We start from the raw sequence: 18,238 nt of genomic DNA on the forward strand, positions 1-18,238 counted from the left end.
CAGCAACAATTCTTTAGTCTGAGGATCCCTTTCTCCTTTCTCGTAGCTCTACAGCTAGATCTCACGTTATACGGAGGGACATCTTTATAATCAATAAATGTTCAGGAAGAGAACCGCAGGTCGCGGCTCAATAACAGTTGGGGATTGAAGAGGATAAAGTCGAGGATGAAGTCCGCCATGGATTTCGTTTTTTTTTGATTGTCATTTCAAGTTCTTAATATGCATTGTGTCAGAAATATCTCCTTTCTCGTTGGTAAACTTTCCCTAGACATCAGAACATTAAGAAGAGACATCCGTGACTTCGAAAGAAATAGACTGGCGATCTCTGGCAATGTCATACTCCAATAGATATCATCGGAGTTAGCGTCCTTGTAATCAGAGAGATTCGACCGTATTAAGGATAATGAGTCCCATGCTGACATTTATTGGGGCATGGCTAGAGGACTATTGTGCTGAAGCCTCATTCGACTAGAACTCTTTCTTTCCTGTCTTGGATCTCATTATCATAGGTGGCATGAATTTCCAGGAAAGGTAATCATATGTTCATTCAGGTAAACACTGAACACAAAACCAAACGATTCCAGCTAAAAGGAGTTTCCGCAGAATAATAAACAAAAGCAAAACTCGATGCTGACACCATCTAGTCGACAAGGACTCGTTTCAAAGCTGATCCCAAGAAAAATAGAGGTTCTGCGGTAGCCCTGTCCGTCTAACGCAGTACGATTGCACCGCATTGTGGAAAACACTATTTCTTACAGATCCCATTCGGGTTGACGACATCATGAAAGGTACCAGGACTCGACCGTATTTCGGTCATTTTTCGTTATCGTTCCAGACCCTGAGCTGCTATCTACATATCGTTTAATATATTATTTACGCAACTGGGTAAATGCTCGAAAAGCTCATGAGGGGTAGAGTGCTGCCGAAAACTTATCTCCAAGACAGTTCAGTTTTAGAACAAGGAGATTCACAGTGGACGCTGTAGATACTGTTTGTCGAGGAGTAGTGCTTCTTGGATTGACGTTCCACTCGAAGATGAGCTTTTTCGAGCAAATCAAAGCTGATAGCAAACGTTGAGAGTACCTCTACCTCTAACAGAAGACGTCTTTAATGAATGCAAAACATCCGTTCCGTGTGTGGAAGTGTATCGTGCGCAAGTGTAAAGATAGGAAATTTGCAGGTGGCGCCTACATACTGCGCTACATCAGAACCGGATGCGATGGTGATCGCTAAAGAACGTAAAAGTATCTACATACGAACTCAAGTAAAGAAAATCAAGGCGGGTCGTCATTTGTCAAGAACAATAATATACATAGAATAGCCATATATTCTCTGTCAGTCGATGCTTACAGTAAGAAATGTTAGGCCGCCGAAACTGGTAACACTGCGCACGGAGAGTACCTAACCATAGCCCCCTTCCGTCAGACTTTCAGGTTCCGAAGGTCAGTAGCGCGTGAACGACAATACAATGAAGTTCGGTAACTATGAAAAAAGAATCGCAATTATCTATGTTAGTAATAGTATGATTTTGATCAAACTTGGGGGTAATATGCTTCATATTATATTTTATAATCCTACCAACTTTTATAACTATGAGAAAAACTTAAGGGGGGGTTTACTCAATTTTCCCCAAAAATATGGTAATGTACTATTATTAACTTAATTTGAACAGATCGATATGGAGAGTATTTTTGGGCCTGGGCACCATATAGAGGCATCTTCATTATTTTTTAAGATTTTCTGGTTGGGTAGTTTCTGAGAAAGGGCCCGTTAAAGAAATCATCACTTTCGGCCCCTCCCACTCACGGCCTTTCTAATAAATCTCAAAACTTAAACCGACTTCAAAATGTACTAATCGAGACCTTTCATTTGATACCCCACATGACTATATTTGGTGAAAAAACAATTTTAACCCCCCTTTTACATGTATGGGGACCCCCCCTCCTAAATCTCAACGTGGAAAGATATCACTCACTGCATGTCTGGGCGTCCAAAATTCCCACCTACTCACCAAATTTCATGCTAATCGGTATAACCGTTTCTGAGAAAAGTGCGTGTGACAGACAGACAGACGGACAGTTATACTCAAGCGAGTGCTGTTAAAAGTTGGCTAGCGAGCTCTTGTCTGACACTGACGGAGGAAAAAACAGAAGAACTTCCAAGCCGACCATCAAATACTTGGGGGTGGCATGACCCTGGCAAGGATGATGCCGAACGTGGGAGGGTGATGGCATACCTCTAAGTTGCTTATAGCCAGGGTGGTGACCTCAATCATGCTCTATGGAACCCCAGTTTGGAGGGAGGCGTTGCAGATGTCAGGGAACGCTACCAAAGTGAGTTCAGTCTACAGGAAGATAGCCCTGAGAGTAAGCTCTGCCTTCAGGACTATCTCAGATGATGCAGCTTTCGTCATCTCTGGTGTGACGGCGATGGACATCTTAGCAGATGAGATGGCGAACATATACAATGCGAAGCCAACCTCTTCTTCATCCCGGACGAAGAAGACTGAGAGGGAGAGATCCATAAATAGATGGCAAGAGCGGTGGGAACGCTCAGGAAAGGGTGGACTCACAGGCTCATTCTTGCCATCAAGGAGTAGTTGGAGGGACGACACGTTGAGATTAATTACAATCTTACCCAGTTTCTCACGGGGCATGGAGGATATCTTCAATACCTTCCCAGGTTTAAATTGGAGACCCCACCCGACTGTCCAAATCGCGATGGGGTTAAAGAGGACCCAGAGCATGTATTTTTCCACTGTCCGAGATTTGTGCAAGAAAGGAGGAATGTAGAAGAGATTCTAGGAGAGGTGCTGGTACCAGAAAATCTGGTGCCGAAAATGCTAGCACATGAAGAGAATTGGGATGCGGTCAACTGCCTGATCGATGTTTTGCAAACAAAACCTTAAAAAGGGTTTGTGTTGATATCTTTATTAGATCTTTGGGAATCAATTCTCCAAAAATAGGCACTATTTTGCCTCTTAAATGTAGAACTTCTCTTTAAGCTCAAATGTCAGTTTTATTCAACAAAGCTTGGGATCAGATCACGTTTCAGTTTTTTTTAAATATCTTTGTCCGTTTCATGGTATTCAGTTCCAGACAGGCATCATTTAACATAATAAACATAAAATCAACACGAATTTGATTAGAATATCAACAGCGCAGTTGAAGGTTGCGCCGATTTCTCTTTATTTGGTTTCTTGTTTTTGGATCACGACAAATAAAGAGTAATTAAATTTATCAGATTTTTAAGGGGATTTCAACGGAAATGTCTATTTTTAATACCTTCCAATTGTTAACCTTTAACAGGTTTTCTTGGTAATGGAATAGTTCAGGTAAATGGAGCAGCAAGGATCAATTGAGGGAGCTACCTATAGTGCCAGGGCAACAAATTTTAAAGAGATCTTGCAAAGGAGAATTATTAAAAAAAAAAACATTTTAAATTTTTCAATTATTAGGTCTAAGGGGATTTTCAGGGTAAAAATCTTTAAAAAATTTAAAACTGCTGAGAATAAAATAACAGAAATTGGCAACACTCAACGCTCTCCCGATAAAGGATACATCCTGGCAGTGCAACATTTGTTTCCCATCACACCCGACGCATTGTTGCATCAAACCAACACAACCGCACGTTGCCAGCCGCAATCAATAAAAACATAAAAACAAACAAAACCTCGATCGGCGCGTTCGGGGCCAAGTTGAGCGCGAGACGCTCCAGAAAAGGCCAAGCCAAAGAAATGAAAGAAGAAAAGACAAATCTCGTGGCGGCAAGAACAACAAAAGCCGCGACCCGGCCCGGCGGGCGGCGGTTGGGGCCTGCTCCGCGACTCCGCGGCGTGCAAAGAACTTGTTCGCCTTCGCAAGGCGCATCAATATCAAACCTACGCACACGCAACGTCCACGTTGAGCCTCGATGTCGCCTGGGCCGCGATTTCGCAGGACGTCAACTCCAGAAATTTTCCACGGCGGCCAGGCAAGGGCGCCCTTTCGCGTTCTGCACGTCCAGCAACTTTATTGCACACTCACTCACACACCCGCACGGATGCAACCGAATGATCGTCGCCGCTTTCACGTACGCACAAATGTTGCACTTTTTATTGTCGCTCGGAATCGGAAGGTGTCGCCACTCGTCGGGTCGTCGTCGTCGCCGTGAAGTTGTTGTTGTCGTCGCTTTGGTGTTTTATCGTCACGGGCTGCGCCCAAAGGCAACGCGGACGAGATTTTGGTTTTTTGCACTCCTGGGCGGACACAAGCGCGAAATCTGTCAGGACACGCGGGGACACTGCACGGCTGATGCACTTGGACCGCGAACGTGAACAATTTAATTCAGGAAATGCACGAGAATTTGGAAAAGGAAATGCAAAACTTTCCGGCAACAAAAAACGACGTCCGATGACAACGTTCGCTGCAACTCGACTTTTCCTGCCTTCGAGCGGACGGCGAGCGTGTTGATGGATTTCCATTTCCAGAGGGTTTCCACGCTTCCATTGACCTTCCAGCCAGGGTTGTATTGTGCACACAAAAGCGCAAGCTCTGTATGTGACGCCCCAGTGGAATAGCGTGTGATTGTGTTGGACGCGCTTCCAGTAGAGTCATGTTGCAGAAACATCAGGGGAAATGTGTGGATTGTGGAATCACGTGATGCATTGTGCACCTGAGTGCATTTCAACATCCACACTGGCACGAAGATAAACGATTGCATCGTGCTCAAGGTGTCGGCCTTCTTCGTGCTGCACGAGGTACAGTACATTGTGTTTCAAACCTTGGGAGGGAGTCAGCATCATGTTGCCAATGTGGATTGAACGGGGAAATGCGAATAGACAGAGACAAATAATTCGCGATGCAACTAAACAGAGCCGGTCCACATTATTGTATAGATACATTGTTGTGCATCACGCAAATCTGAATGCATCCAAGCAACCTTATCAATTTGTTATTGATACAGATAAGTGAACTCAGTGGCGCCCAACTAATAATTGAATAATGATTTTCGACTCTTATTTGTTTGAAAGCGTGAAAATGCTTACATCATGCAATTTAATTGGCATTTTTTCAATATTTTATCGCGTAGCTTCGATTTCACTGATTAAGTGATAGTAGAGGTCATGGGGCGTTGCTGTTTATTAAGTTAGAATTCTGCAGCTAGCTGGATTCCTTTTTTACCTTATGTTCTATGTCTATGAATATAATTTTCAGAAATTAAATCAGTTTTTAAGGACGAATAATATTTTGGAGACTCGAAGCTGCAATAACCGATCACGTTTTTTTTGTTCAGTCTTGGCGTCAGTTATAAGTTCATTTGTGTTCCTCTTCAGGTAAAAGCTGGCAGCTCAAACCAGATAAACCCAAGAGATGGCATTGCAAATGTGAACAATATCCTCAAGAACCAAGAAAAGTACAGTGCGGCCGTGAAGAAAAGGAACCCATTACAACTGCAAATACAAACAGGGGTCCAGTGTTTGAACATCCTGCCTACTTCATAGTATCTGAGCAACATAAATTACTGCATAAAATGATGCTGATATTTAACAAACTTTATGAATTTCAGACGACATACTACCTTGATCAAAATGTTTCTGGAATGATCGCCATGTAGCGCCCCTTAGCATTCGGCAGTCCTTCTTTTTTTGTGTGCGCTTTGCTCAACTGTCACTGATATTGCCAAAGTTTAGCGTTATTCCATCATCAGTTGTGAAAGTTACGTCGAGTTGAGTACATGTGTCTCTGAGCGTGTTCACGATTTTCAAGAATTTTCAAAATGGATTTGAATGAGCAACAATGAATTTGCATTGAATTTTATATTAAAAACGATTTTAACGGTACGGAAACCTTGCAAATGTTGGGGAAGTGTTTCGGCAACGATGCTTTATAGAAAACAGCCATTTTCGAGTGGCACGAACTGTTCGGAAAAGGCCGCCAGTGCATCACCGATGATGAACGCAGCGGCAGGCCATTGATAACGAAATCAGAAGAAAACGTTGACAAAGACCGCAAATTAAGTATCAGAGAGATTACAGAGGACTTGAGCATTTCTTTTGGATCCATTCAGAGCATTGTGGTGAATGATGTGGGTCTCCGCCGTGTTGCAGCCAAGTTGGTTTCAAAAGACTTAAATTTCATGCAAAAGAAGTGTGCACACCGCCAAAGACATGATTTTCATGGCTGATTCTGGCGGTCAAAGAGTAGTATAGGTCCCAGGGCAAAACATGGATTGGTACCCACGATGGAGCATAAAACCTAGGAAACGCCTGCTGAACCAACAGCTCTACTACCAAAGCGTATCTCCACTTCCACGTGGTGATCGCTGGGAGTTCTTTCTTCATGAAAACCTGCAGACGAAGAAGGATGAAGGCGAGTCTCTCGCGCCTAAAAACGGGACAAAATGTACGAACCGGTCCTCTAGGTTGGGGGTTGGGTAGGGCTGACAACCCTACAGGGAAAACCGATGTTAAGAAGCCACGGACAGGATGGATTTCAAAACGACGGAACCGGCAAAGACAAGAACGAATGCTGCTGAGCAGCTAGCCGATACCTTGTCCCAATATAAGACTAACGTAACAGCGCTGCAAGAGATGCGACGGACAGGCACCGGTTTCCTTGAGAAGAGGCGCTACACCATATATTATAGCGGCCATCCAGTAAACCATGTGCTCGGAGTAGGTTTCTTAGTTAGCCAAAAAATGAAACCTGCTGTTATTGGCTTTGAAAATATAAGCGAAAGTCTATGCACTCTGTTTTCGCGATGCAAGTTTAGAAGGATACCTTCTACAAGGCAGTCCCAAGTATGAAGCCTGTCCCAAGTATGATACCAAAATCATACTTGGAGATTTCAACAGCCAAGTAGGGACGGAGCCCATATTCAGGCGATACGTCGGCTCCCATAGGGATATAGGGATACCAAATATAACGGACTGCGGATTATTCAGTTAGCAGTATCGCACGAAATGGTTGTTGGAAGTACCTGGTTTGCGCGGAAAGCGGTCCACAAACATACGAGGCCTTCTCCAGACGGGACCACTTTCAACCAAATTGACCACGTGCTGATTGAACGCCGCCACCTCTCAGCCTTGATGAATGTCAGAACATAGAGGGGGACCAATATAGGCTCGGACCATTATCTCGTTGGCATAGTGCTCCGGGCTCGAATTGCGACACCACCTACAATCGCCTCTGATAACCAGGTTAGAGTGAATACTGAAGCCATTCACAACATAGCCCTCCGCAACACCTATAAGGGCGAAATGGATACCGCAATAACCGCAGTCAACAAAGATCCTGGAGATTAAGTATCAACAAATGATCTTCACAAACACCTGAAGAACGTTATCATTGATACTGCCACAAACATATTTGGCCCCAGCCGTAAGAAAAGTCGGAATGGCTGGTTTGACGATGAATGTAAGCTAGCAATATTGCACTCTCAAAGAACGCGGGCACGCGCAGAGACTTATCACGAACTCCGTCGAGCGGAGAAGCGATTTCACAGATGGAAAAAGAAAGCCTGGGAGAACCAACAATTCTGTGAACTAGAAAAATACAGGGAGTAATCGCACCAGGCGCGGAAGTTTTACCATCAAGTCAGCAGGATGAAGTCTTATATATCTCGATGCTCATCCTGCCGAGATAAAGAGGGAAATCTGATTTCCAACAGAACGGGCATATTGGAGCGATGGGTTGAGTATTTTGATGAACTGCTCAACTACCAAAATATCGGCGAGTTGGAGGTCCAGCCAACTGAAGACGACGGACAAATACTGTCACCGCCAAGCATAGAAGAAACAGTCCGTGCAATTCATCGGCTTAAAAACCATAAGTCGCCAGGAGCCGATGGAATTACAGCCGAATTGGTTAAATATGGATGCGACCAATTAACTTATCACGGACTCCGTCGAGCGGAGAAGCGACTTCACAGACGGAAAAAGGAAGCCTTGGAGAACCAACAACTCTGTAAACTAGAAAAGTACAAGGAGCAACCCCACCACGCGCGCAAGTTTTACCAGCAAGTCAGCAGGATGAAGCCTTATACACCTCGATGCTCATCCTGCCGAGACAAAGAGGGAAATCTGATTTCCGACAGAATCGGCATATTGGAGCGATGGGTTGAGTACTTTGATGAGCTATTGAACAACCAGAACATCGGCGAGTTGGAGTTCCCGCCAACTGTAGACGATGGACAAATGCTGCCACCATCAAGTATAAGAGAAACAGTCCGTGCAATTCATCGGCTTAAAAATCATAAGTCGCCAGGAGCCGAAGGAATTACAGCCGAATTATTTAAATATGGCGACCAATTACACCAAGTGGTTCATCAACTTGTGCTCAAGGTATGGGACAGCGAATCAATGCCTGACGATTGGCAACGAGGCATTATCTGTCTCATACATAAAAAGGGAGATATCACAGTGCAACAATTATAGAGGTATCACGTTGCTGAGTACCATCTATAAGATATTGTCCGCTATCTTGCTAGGCCGGATAGCCCCATACGCCTAGAAAATCATTGGCCCATACCAAAGAGGCTTTACTCTAGGCAAATCAATAACAGATCAGATTTTCTCTCTGTGGCAAGCGATGGAAAAACTGTTGGAATATGGACATCAGTTACACCATCTTTCCATTGACTTTAAAGCCGCCTAGGATAGCATAGCCAGGGTAAAACTCTACACGGCCATGAGAAAATTCGGTATCCCGACGAAATTGATAAGACTGACTAAGCTGACCCTGACTAATGTGCGAGAACAGATAAAAGCAGCAGGATCACTCTCAAGACCATTCGACATAAACAACGGTCTACTACAACGAGATGCCTTAACATGCGTCCTCTTTAACCTGGCCCTCGAGAAAGTGATCCGTCATGCTGAGGTAAATGCAAGAGGTACGATCCTCTTTAAGTCCACCCAACTGCTGGTCTATGCTGACGATTCATCCATGATGAAATCCGCGCACGGTTGTTGGCTGTCAGCAGAGCCTATTTCAGCTTACAAAAACTGTTCCGCTCGAAACGATGTTGCCAGTCCTCATGTATTCCTCGCAAACTTGGGTTCTAAGCAAGAAAAATTGCGAACTCTTCGCCGCGTTCGAGAGAAAAATTCTCCGAAGAATTTTTGACCCCCTACATGAGGTTGGACGATTCCGTAGCCTAAATAGCGACGAAATCTATAAGCGATACCATGACCGTCTGATTGTGGATAAAATGCGGCTCAACAGGTTGCGGTGAGCGGGTCACTTAATCCGTATGGATGAGGATGATCCAGACCGAAAAGTGTATAAGTGCAATATCTATGGTAGAAAAAGAAGACGAGGCAGACCCTGCCTGAGATGGAACGATGGCATAGGTCAGGACGCAGGCAGCTTTTAGAGATATTGAATTGGTGGACCTCGGCGCAAAAACCGGGGTGTCTGGAGTTCCTTAATACGGCAGGCCTAGACCAGATACCGATTGTTGGGGCGTGGTTGATGATGATATACTAGGATCGGCGCCGTAAACGTAGTCTTGAAACTGGTTCGAGCCGCAATAGTTTCCAATAAATATTGGCCGTCGAGAATGTGTCCAATTCAGCCAGCCAGAAATGAATAACTTCATTGGCTAAAACGGATGTCCTTAATTACTTGACTAGGCAAATTGAAAGGACAATTTGATACGATAAGAACGAGAGGCCTAAGCAGTACACCGTCACGGCAAGGGTACCATAAGATTAAGTGTTGGGCCCTTTCCTTGGAATGTGGTGTACAATCGGATTCTTCTCTTTCTCATAGCGAAGATGGCTACGATAATCGGTTTTGTGGATAGTTTGGCTGGGGCTGTCGTCCCAAATCAACTTGAAGATGTTGAAGTTTATGGGAGTGAAACCATCAACGCCGTTGGATCTGACCTAGTGAAACAAAAGACGCAGGCCGTCTTGAGTACCAACCGTAGGAAAAGGAACACGATTCGATACTTGGAGGTGATTAACGAGATAAAGATTAATTTGAAGATACACCTGGACTATGCGATCCAGTCGTTAAAAAAACCACATATTGAACTGAGAACACCTTACTAAAGGTTTTTTAAACAAGTTCTAAAAAAATGGGAAATAATGCCTATCCTCCGTCCTCACTTCTTAGCAGGATAGCACTTCTTTTAGTTATTAAGTTCGATAACATTGAACAGGAAGTGAAATCTGGTCAATTAAGGACGGACCAGGCTCTCATAGTGGGTGGTCACCACTAGACATGGCAAAATACCCATGTATCTACCCACACGTGATACAGAACAATAAATATTTTGCATTTGTTCCTTCTTTCCTTCGTGAAAATGTTATTGCCTCCTACAAATCTACGCATTAATCACTACAACCAATTACCATTGAAGTATCAATTCTGCTAGCGCGGATGTAGACTGCAAACGGCTTCAGCCAATTCTATCCGCACCAACTTGGGAGGCACAGACAATTTATCTTCATTTGCACGCCACTTAATCCTTTCTAGTTCAATTGGTCCGCGTTGTCGCGACACCATAGTGGCTCTGCGAAAAGCAATAACTCGCCCGCATGACAGGCTTCCTTAATCGGTTGCATTTACAACGTTTTAATCTGTTCGGAAGTGGCATAATTGATAATATTCATTCTGGGAGCTTGCAATTATGCCAGGTGGCCATACATGCGACCAGGCACTGAGTCAGAGCGTTGAATGACCCACAAAACTTTCCACAAAGGCTGGAGTGCTCGTTTCTATTGTTCCAACTTTCTTATTGTCTTTTCTGCTGAACACACTCATCTTTTCGCTCATTTCGTTAAAAGCCATCATCGTCGTGATGAGTCCACAATTACATTCCATTTCTCGTCCCATTTAAAAAGTTCTTCTTTCCTAGACTTGGTGTTCTCTCATCCAGCGCCCAGGGCTATGTAGCTCCAATTCCAGCATCCTTACACAATGGCATCCATGCCAAGTGGCATAGTGCGCCACAACGGGAGCATCATTAACATTTCCCATTCATAACCAATAAACGAGTTCATTCCATTCTGGTGCTGAAGCAATGGTGCCGCGATTAGGATTCTATTTCAAGTCTAGACAGCAGTTATCGATTCTTACCCCGATTAGACGGTGTCCATCAGGGAAGTCTTAAGAACGCTTACGCATACAAGAAACAGTTATCGATCATCGAGGTCATTGAGCGTTATGAATTTTAACGAGGCTCTCTATTGAGGGCTCCCACATTGTATTCTAATGTGGACTCGACGTGGTCACACCGCGACCTAAGCCTACATCAAAGTAAACGCAGCTCTGCTCGATAACTTCTTCGTTTCCATCAGGCACCTTATGCATTATGGAAAATTATGACTTCTTGAAGATTACGAACTAGGCGGACCCTCGAGCACCAAGACCATGTGCACGGAAGCCAACTTTGGGTGACGGTTGTAAATAATCTGTCTTAAGCCTTATCGGCACTCAGTCTTCCAGTTTCTTGTCTTTTTTTCGCTTCAGCCCTGCGTTTTCTTGAGTTTCGGACGCGACATGCAATTATGGCCAATGTCAGGTCTTGACTTTTCGCGGCGACACTGAAAAGAAAAGTCGTTGGCAGCAGTGCATAGGCTGTCTCCCGCACCCCCTGGGCCGTAAAACTTAAATGGACTTCCAAAGTGTGCCAGACAGTCAGGGAGTTGTAGCAAATGGAATTTGTAATTGAAGATGACAAATGACGAGACGATAGTATCAGTTGAGAATGTTATTTGCAGTTGGTCTAGGTTGAAGTTAGGTAATCGGAGCGATTACGCTTAGAGGGTGTTTGTTACTTTGCAGTACTTGAACTTCGGATCAAGAAAATTGATTACGAAGCAGAGAAAAGCTTGTGAAAGTAATTAATTCTAACATTTCCAGTGAAGAGAGAAGTACGATTGCTGATACTGGCAACAAGGACTGAATTCCGTCCTCACTCACAGAGGTGCATTTTTTACTTAAATCCTCGAATGCTTCGACTATTACAACATGACGCTGTCTTTTATTTAATTGAATTAATTTAAATTAAGGCAGTTACTCTGGTGACCAGGGTAGAACCACGACACGGACTCTAATTCGGAAAATATGATCATGAAAGAAGAAGAGATGTTGATGCTAGACACATCATCGGAAGACAAATTTCTGGCTCCAACTCAAGGGTCAGTAGCTGCCATTGACAATATAGCCGATGCGAGAAGAATGCCAGCCGCCCGAAGCCAACGAAAAAGCGGAAGTCCAGTCCACCCATATTCTGAACAAGATCGCCAAGATTAAGGAGACCGGCACTGTGGTGAACAGACCGAAAAGGAACTCGCTAAATACCAGGTGGTTGTCAAGAAATATAACAAGCGCTTGGAAAATAAGTAGAAGGCGAAACCGATCTCAGGATGAAGTCAAACAGAAAAGCAAGGGTTCGGATGACAAATAACCTTTGCAGAATGCGAAATATCAACGAACGGCCGATGAAGACATATTTTACTTGCTTTGACCGCTCCTGAGTGGTTCGGGGGTACCACGTAACATCATGTGAGGGCCACTTCTCTAGAGATTTTCTCGGTTCGTACGTCGCTAGAATCAGCGATGCCTGGTAGGGAGTGAAACTCAACATTGTCGCATACGAGAACGAGATTTTCAGGAGATCGGTTGCTCGCTTCTGGTTGCTGAAGATTTACATGGAAAGGGATAGGGTTGGTCACTCCCTGTGTCCTCAAAACCTTAGGACCACTATGGTCGGCTGGGGGTGATCAAGGAGGAGAAACTCAATTTGAACCGCAAATCTCTCTCATTCCGCATAAATGGATTGTGTTTAAAGGCACTGGAACTATAAAATGCAGTTCGGAGTCTGGAACGCAAACCAGACGACAATATGGACCCAATGGACATCACCAACGAGCTGAAAGAAATGCAGATCGACGATCGGACGGGGATGGACAGCACAGATAAATGTGATGCACTCGAAGTGCGCATCAGGGAATTTTTTGGTCCTCCGCTGGGAGGAAGATATCGAAACCCCATTGGGACAGGAGTGCTGGAGGGAAGGAGGCTAAATCATCAGAGGACCCCGAAGCAAATATTACTATTCATTTCACAGCACAAGAGACAATGATCTGTGCAGCATGTATCCTCGCCAGGGAGAGCCTGCACGCGTTCCTGTACCCAGACTTGAGTTCCGACCACTTAATCGTAGTAAAACTGAAGCAGGCGGGGGCGGAGAACGTGTGTAACTCCTCGGCTTACGTGGCTCACGACCGATTAGCTTAACCACAACATCTGTCGCAGCGATGCATGTTTGAGGAAGTTCGGAAATCAACAAAAGAGGCGAATCTCTCTCTGACTTTCTTATTAACACAAAATAAAGCAGTGCACCACCCTTCCACTCCCCTAGCTTGGTTGGGAGGAGGTCGTTAATATAATATCAATCTATTAATTGACAATGGGAATTTCAAAATGGAGAACTGCAGTGTCCGATCAGAGATCCTTCTTTAACAGTTGGATACTGTTAAGCCTAAATCTTGTTGCATCCTTTCAGAGACCCCAGGAGGATCGACTGGAGAAAATTCGATCAAGTTATTAAGACCAAACTCTTTGGTGGTAACATTGATATGGCAGACGAACTGGAATCAGAGATCGGAACTATTGAGAAAACATTCGAAATGGATTGAGAGTCTCGCGCTCGGCAAAATATAGTAAAAAGTCATTGCGACTGTGGTGGAACGAAGACCTGTCGAATCTTAGGAAGCTGACTAAGGAGGTCATCAACATTTGCTACAGGCACAAATACTGACAGCCATGCAAAAACTGCTTGAAGAGGTACAAGTCGTCCATTAGGACGGACAAGAAGCGGTCCTGGCTGGATTACTGCCAAAATGGCGGAAATAGCAGTTGGTGTGCCAAGTTCAAAAATTTTCTGGACAAAAAAAAACGTAGCAGTCCATCCATTCTCAAAAAATCGGAGGGCTTCTGGACGAACTCTCCTGATGAGATTATGAAGATGTTAGTCCATATGTACATCCCCGTTAACGAGGACTGCAAATTGGAAAAGGATATCATGCAGTTCCAGTCGTGCGAGAATAAAATCAGCCAAATTATAAACAGCTTCTTTGAATCACTGATTCAGGACAGCATAGAACCAGTTTGCTCTACAAATAGCAAGAAAGGTTTGTACGGTGGTTTGTGCAGATTCACTGGAGTTGTATTTCATTCGAATATGTACCGCACTCCTGAAGACGCTCCCATGTGGTCTTCATACCGAAGCAGCATACCGGACAGTCCACGAAGGAGTTTCGGACTATCAGCCTCACTTCTTTCGTGGTGAAGGCCTAAGAGCACGTGATGGATATTCACTTAACGAGGTTTGTGAAAAGGTCACTCTTCTCCAAATCTCGGCGCGTCTACCTTAAAGGCAAATCCACAGAGAGTGATCTTTACGAAGCAATTAGCATGGTTAGCGGTCCTTACACTGCAAGAAACGTACCTACATGTTTCAAGGAGACTCTAACCAAAATAGGATTGTTTAAGATTCATGCTAAGAACTAGGCTAATCGAATCTGATCTGGAAGGTAGTCACGTGGCCAGAGTTGTGAGCAGACGGACGCCCCAGGGTGACGACATCTACCTGATTTTCTGATTGATAGTGATGAATGAAATTCTACGGATAATGGCCAGCAGGGTCATCTATCGTCGATTTAGTAACATTGATGTTAGGGAAATTTCCTTTCGTTATCAGTGAGATTATAGATGACGCTTTGGGAAAGGTGTGCCCCTGAGATGCAAGAGAAGAACTCCGTATAAATCTAACCGAATTGGAAGCAGAGCTGATGTTATTTATCATCAAGACAAGGGTATCCGAATTCTATCTACTGCGGCTAAATGGACATAGATTGGCATGCTCTTCTATGTAAAATATCTGTGATCCTAGATCCTCAGCTCAGCTTAACATAGAACTAATAAGTAAATAAGGCCGGTATGACCTTCTACTCCTGGAAGAGGATCTTCATAAGGAAAGAGGGCCTGCAGTCGAGGATCATTCTCTGGGTGCACACACCTCAAGTTCATTTCATCCTAACATACAAATGTCTTGTGTGGTGGACAACCTTGAGCAAAAAAATAACAACATAGGTAAGCTTAAAAGGAGTAGGTGCTACCAGGCTCTGCAGCCCTGCTTGACAGATGGTTTTAATATGCTGCTACATCTTCTCCTCTGGACCTCAATGCTGTTAAAATACGCGAGTTCGAATCTTGTAAAGTGGACCTATATGGTTGTAGTAACATCCTGGAAGATGTACCTCGGGAACTCTTAGTATTCTCAACGCACTACGCTATACGCAAGCTGAGCCTTAAGAGGAATTTTGCTGCAGACTTTCCAGACTAGGTGGAACAACCAAATCAGTCAGATTTGCTCTGACCTCACAGTCATAGACACATAGAGAAGAATGAGCGTCCCACTGGCTATGTAAGAGTACAGCAATTTGCACGAGGCACTTGCTCACAGGGGACCATACCGACAGATTTGGCATACCCTATAATGCACATTGCTTAAGTTGCGACGAGGAAGTAAAAACCCTCAGGTACCTTTGCGACTGAACGGTTCTAGCTAGAGACAAACTGCAGACAATAAGTACACGATTCTTTGGGGATATCAAAGATATATTTGGTTGTAGGGGGGGGAAGCTGCTATCCTTCGTAAACGCTAGAAATTGGCTCTGAATATCTGAGCTGTATGCATATCACCCTGTGGGAAAAGGATCGAACTTTTCCTTGACTTCGAAATATAATTTTAAAATCATTAATTGCGTCTGGTAAAAGCGATAAGCTAATATGTGACAATTGCATGGATATTTTACTGCTTTATTTGTAGTTCCGCGCCGATAGCCACCAAATATTTGTCAATTTCAGGCGAGTATATGACAGTATCTTACCGGACAAATTATGCTCCAGTTTGTCATCCCAGCAAAACTAGTTTATCTTACAAAAGTAACCATAATTGGCTCAACTTTGCATATGCATATTCAAAACAATTTGACTGATCGAATTTTAGCTTGGAACGGTCTCAAGTAGGTGGACGAACTGGCTCCAATGGTCTTCAACTTAACCCTTGATCTTATGGATGCCAATTCGATGCGAAACCTCGAGAGGACGACCAATGGCGAATAAGGTACAACAGAGAACTGTACCATATACATATATTGCATGTCAACTCAGAGTGTCTAAGGAGATAAAATTACCAAAGCTCCAATGGATTGGCGACATGAACGAACTAAGAGGATAGTCAAATAGAAACTCAATGGATCCACTCTGGTTGGGAAGCCGAGAAAATAATGGAAAGACTCATTTGTGTGATTTGTTTTGTTTTTGGTTACGGCATTTTGGAAAAAACTCTTACCAAGTAATGTTTCATTCGTCTTGATCCTGAAAATTTCGGAATGAAGGATACTCTAGTTGGTGTATCACTAAAAGGATGACCTGATATTCAGGTCCATAATGATGCCCTGAATGCCAACATGGACGCGGGTGGTTTGCTTAGAACTGATCTGGTGTCCTGAAATTACGAAACAGAAAATCACGGGATCACGTAAAAGTCTATTTATTCGCACTTTGTTCAGTGTACTTGCCTGCAGTTGATAATATGCGGAAGATGCAAGTATCCTGAAAAAAACACTGTGTATGTCTGGATAAATAAACTTCAGGGGTGATCAGGAAAATTTTATTTTTTTTTAATTTCTTAGAAACGGATCCCAAGCAAAATGCATTCGCGTTGATGTTTGGTGTATCGGAGGAAAGACAGTCAGTCAGTAATTGATGCAAATCGGCGAGGTGAACAGGCTGGGTAACATGGATGGCGCAACCATTAAACAAAGATGAGCCACCAAAATGTTATCCGAAGCAGACATCCACCAAAAGAAGCTTATGATGTCTGTTTAGTGATCTGCCTCAAAAGTCATCTACCTCAGTTTTGTGAAACTAGGAACCAGCAGAAATGATATGAAATCTTGCAATTAAACAAACGGAGATTGGTCTATCGACCGGCTCTAATCCGCTTGCATGGTAACGTGTGAACTCATTGACCATGTGGAAGTTGCAGGATTTGAAACCTTTGGTCACTTAACGTACATTCAAGGCCCTGCGAAGCTTTGCTCAAAAGTCTATAAAATGCTGCCAGTAATTTTCAGTATTGACTGTTTTGTCAGGTTTTATGAGCATATAATGACGTATAATTTCATCAATATAGAGTGCAGCTTTCCATCGGTACAATTTGGCTTTTCGGGTTATGTGAATTATTGCTCTGCCTCTACCCATGATCTGCATCAAGGACTCTCTAAATAAACTCATGTTTCATCCCCAGTCAATACCCGATGAAGAAATGACCCCAATTTGAACAAACAAGGTCTTCTTGTGATCGGTTATTCAGTTCATGGGGCGTCCGTTTCAAACGTATAGATATGTTTTATGTTATACTCAATTTATCTGTGAGTTGTTGTTGAGTTCGAGCGCTTTTCTCACCCAAACATGTTTTCAAATTTTTCCGGTTGTGTTCGTTTCTCACGTTGAAATTCTTCAGATCTTCATTTATCGCCTCACTTGTTCGACTATAATTTAGAAAGACCATTCTGACCGCAAATTAAGAGATATGCGAAACATCGTTTTAATAAGTAATATGATATCACTTTACTTTTTTGGGAAAATTGACATCACAAAACAGTATTACAAATATCACCTTTCATTATCCTAACCGTGCATGTCGTTATATCACCAACATCACTCGGCAGTTCATTTTATAAAATGTGAATTATCGCTGGGGTGATATTCTGCATATGTGTTCTGCTTTTCAAGCAAGAGAAGGAAGAAAAAACACAATAGATTTCCATATACTATACTAGACATTTTTTGCAGGTTATCTTACATAAGCCCGAAATCAGTTTTCCACAACAATGCCAATCAAGGAAGCAGGAATTCATTCCTAAGCGATACTAGTCATCGACAGTCGACAATATTTCAATATTAGTTGCTTGGCGATATTTTATATTGTGGTATCACATTAGCACGAGCAATATAAAACATTACTTATCATAACAGTAATATCATCATCACTTCTCTACTAGGTGGTGATGCGGTGATGTTTTGATGTTATGTGATGTTCGATGTCAAGAACAAGGTTACGCTTTTAAGACGTTAATGCGTGAAATACTAGAAGACACTTTAAAATAAAGAACATTAAACTAAATTGATAATTTTTTTTCCTATTTTCTTAAAGATAATTTAGAAAG

The 18,238-nt window shown here is 43.3% G+C and overlaps 1 protein-coding gene across 13 annotated transcripts in view; it reads right to left on the reverse strand.

The window, feature by feature from the left end:
• Positions 1 to 18,238, reverse strand: part of LOC119646814 (septin-7) — a 277,350-nt gene that overhangs the window by 160,029 nt on the left and 99,083 nt on the right. For 2 of the 13 annotated variants that reach the window (XM_038047422.1, XM_038047419.1), the window contains exon 1: positions 3,889 to 4,400. The exons of 4 other annotated variants lie outside the window; for them this stretch is intronic. The gene's annotated coding sequence lies outside the window, so the exon portion shown is untranslated. Of the gene's footprint in view, positions 1 to 3,884; positions 4,435 to 18,238 lie in introns of those variants that run through there. 7 more of the 13 variants (XM_038047421.1, XM_038047423.1, XM_038047420.1 and 4 more) reach the window with 5 other exon arrangements.

This window comes from Hermetia illucens, chromosome 1 (genome assembly GCF_905115235.1).
Source record: "Hermetia illucens chromosome 1, iHerIll2.2.curated.20191125, whole genome shotgun sequence".
Lineage (NCBI taxonomy): Eukaryota > Metazoa > Arthropoda > Insecta > Diptera > Stratiomyidae > Hermetia > Hermetia illucens.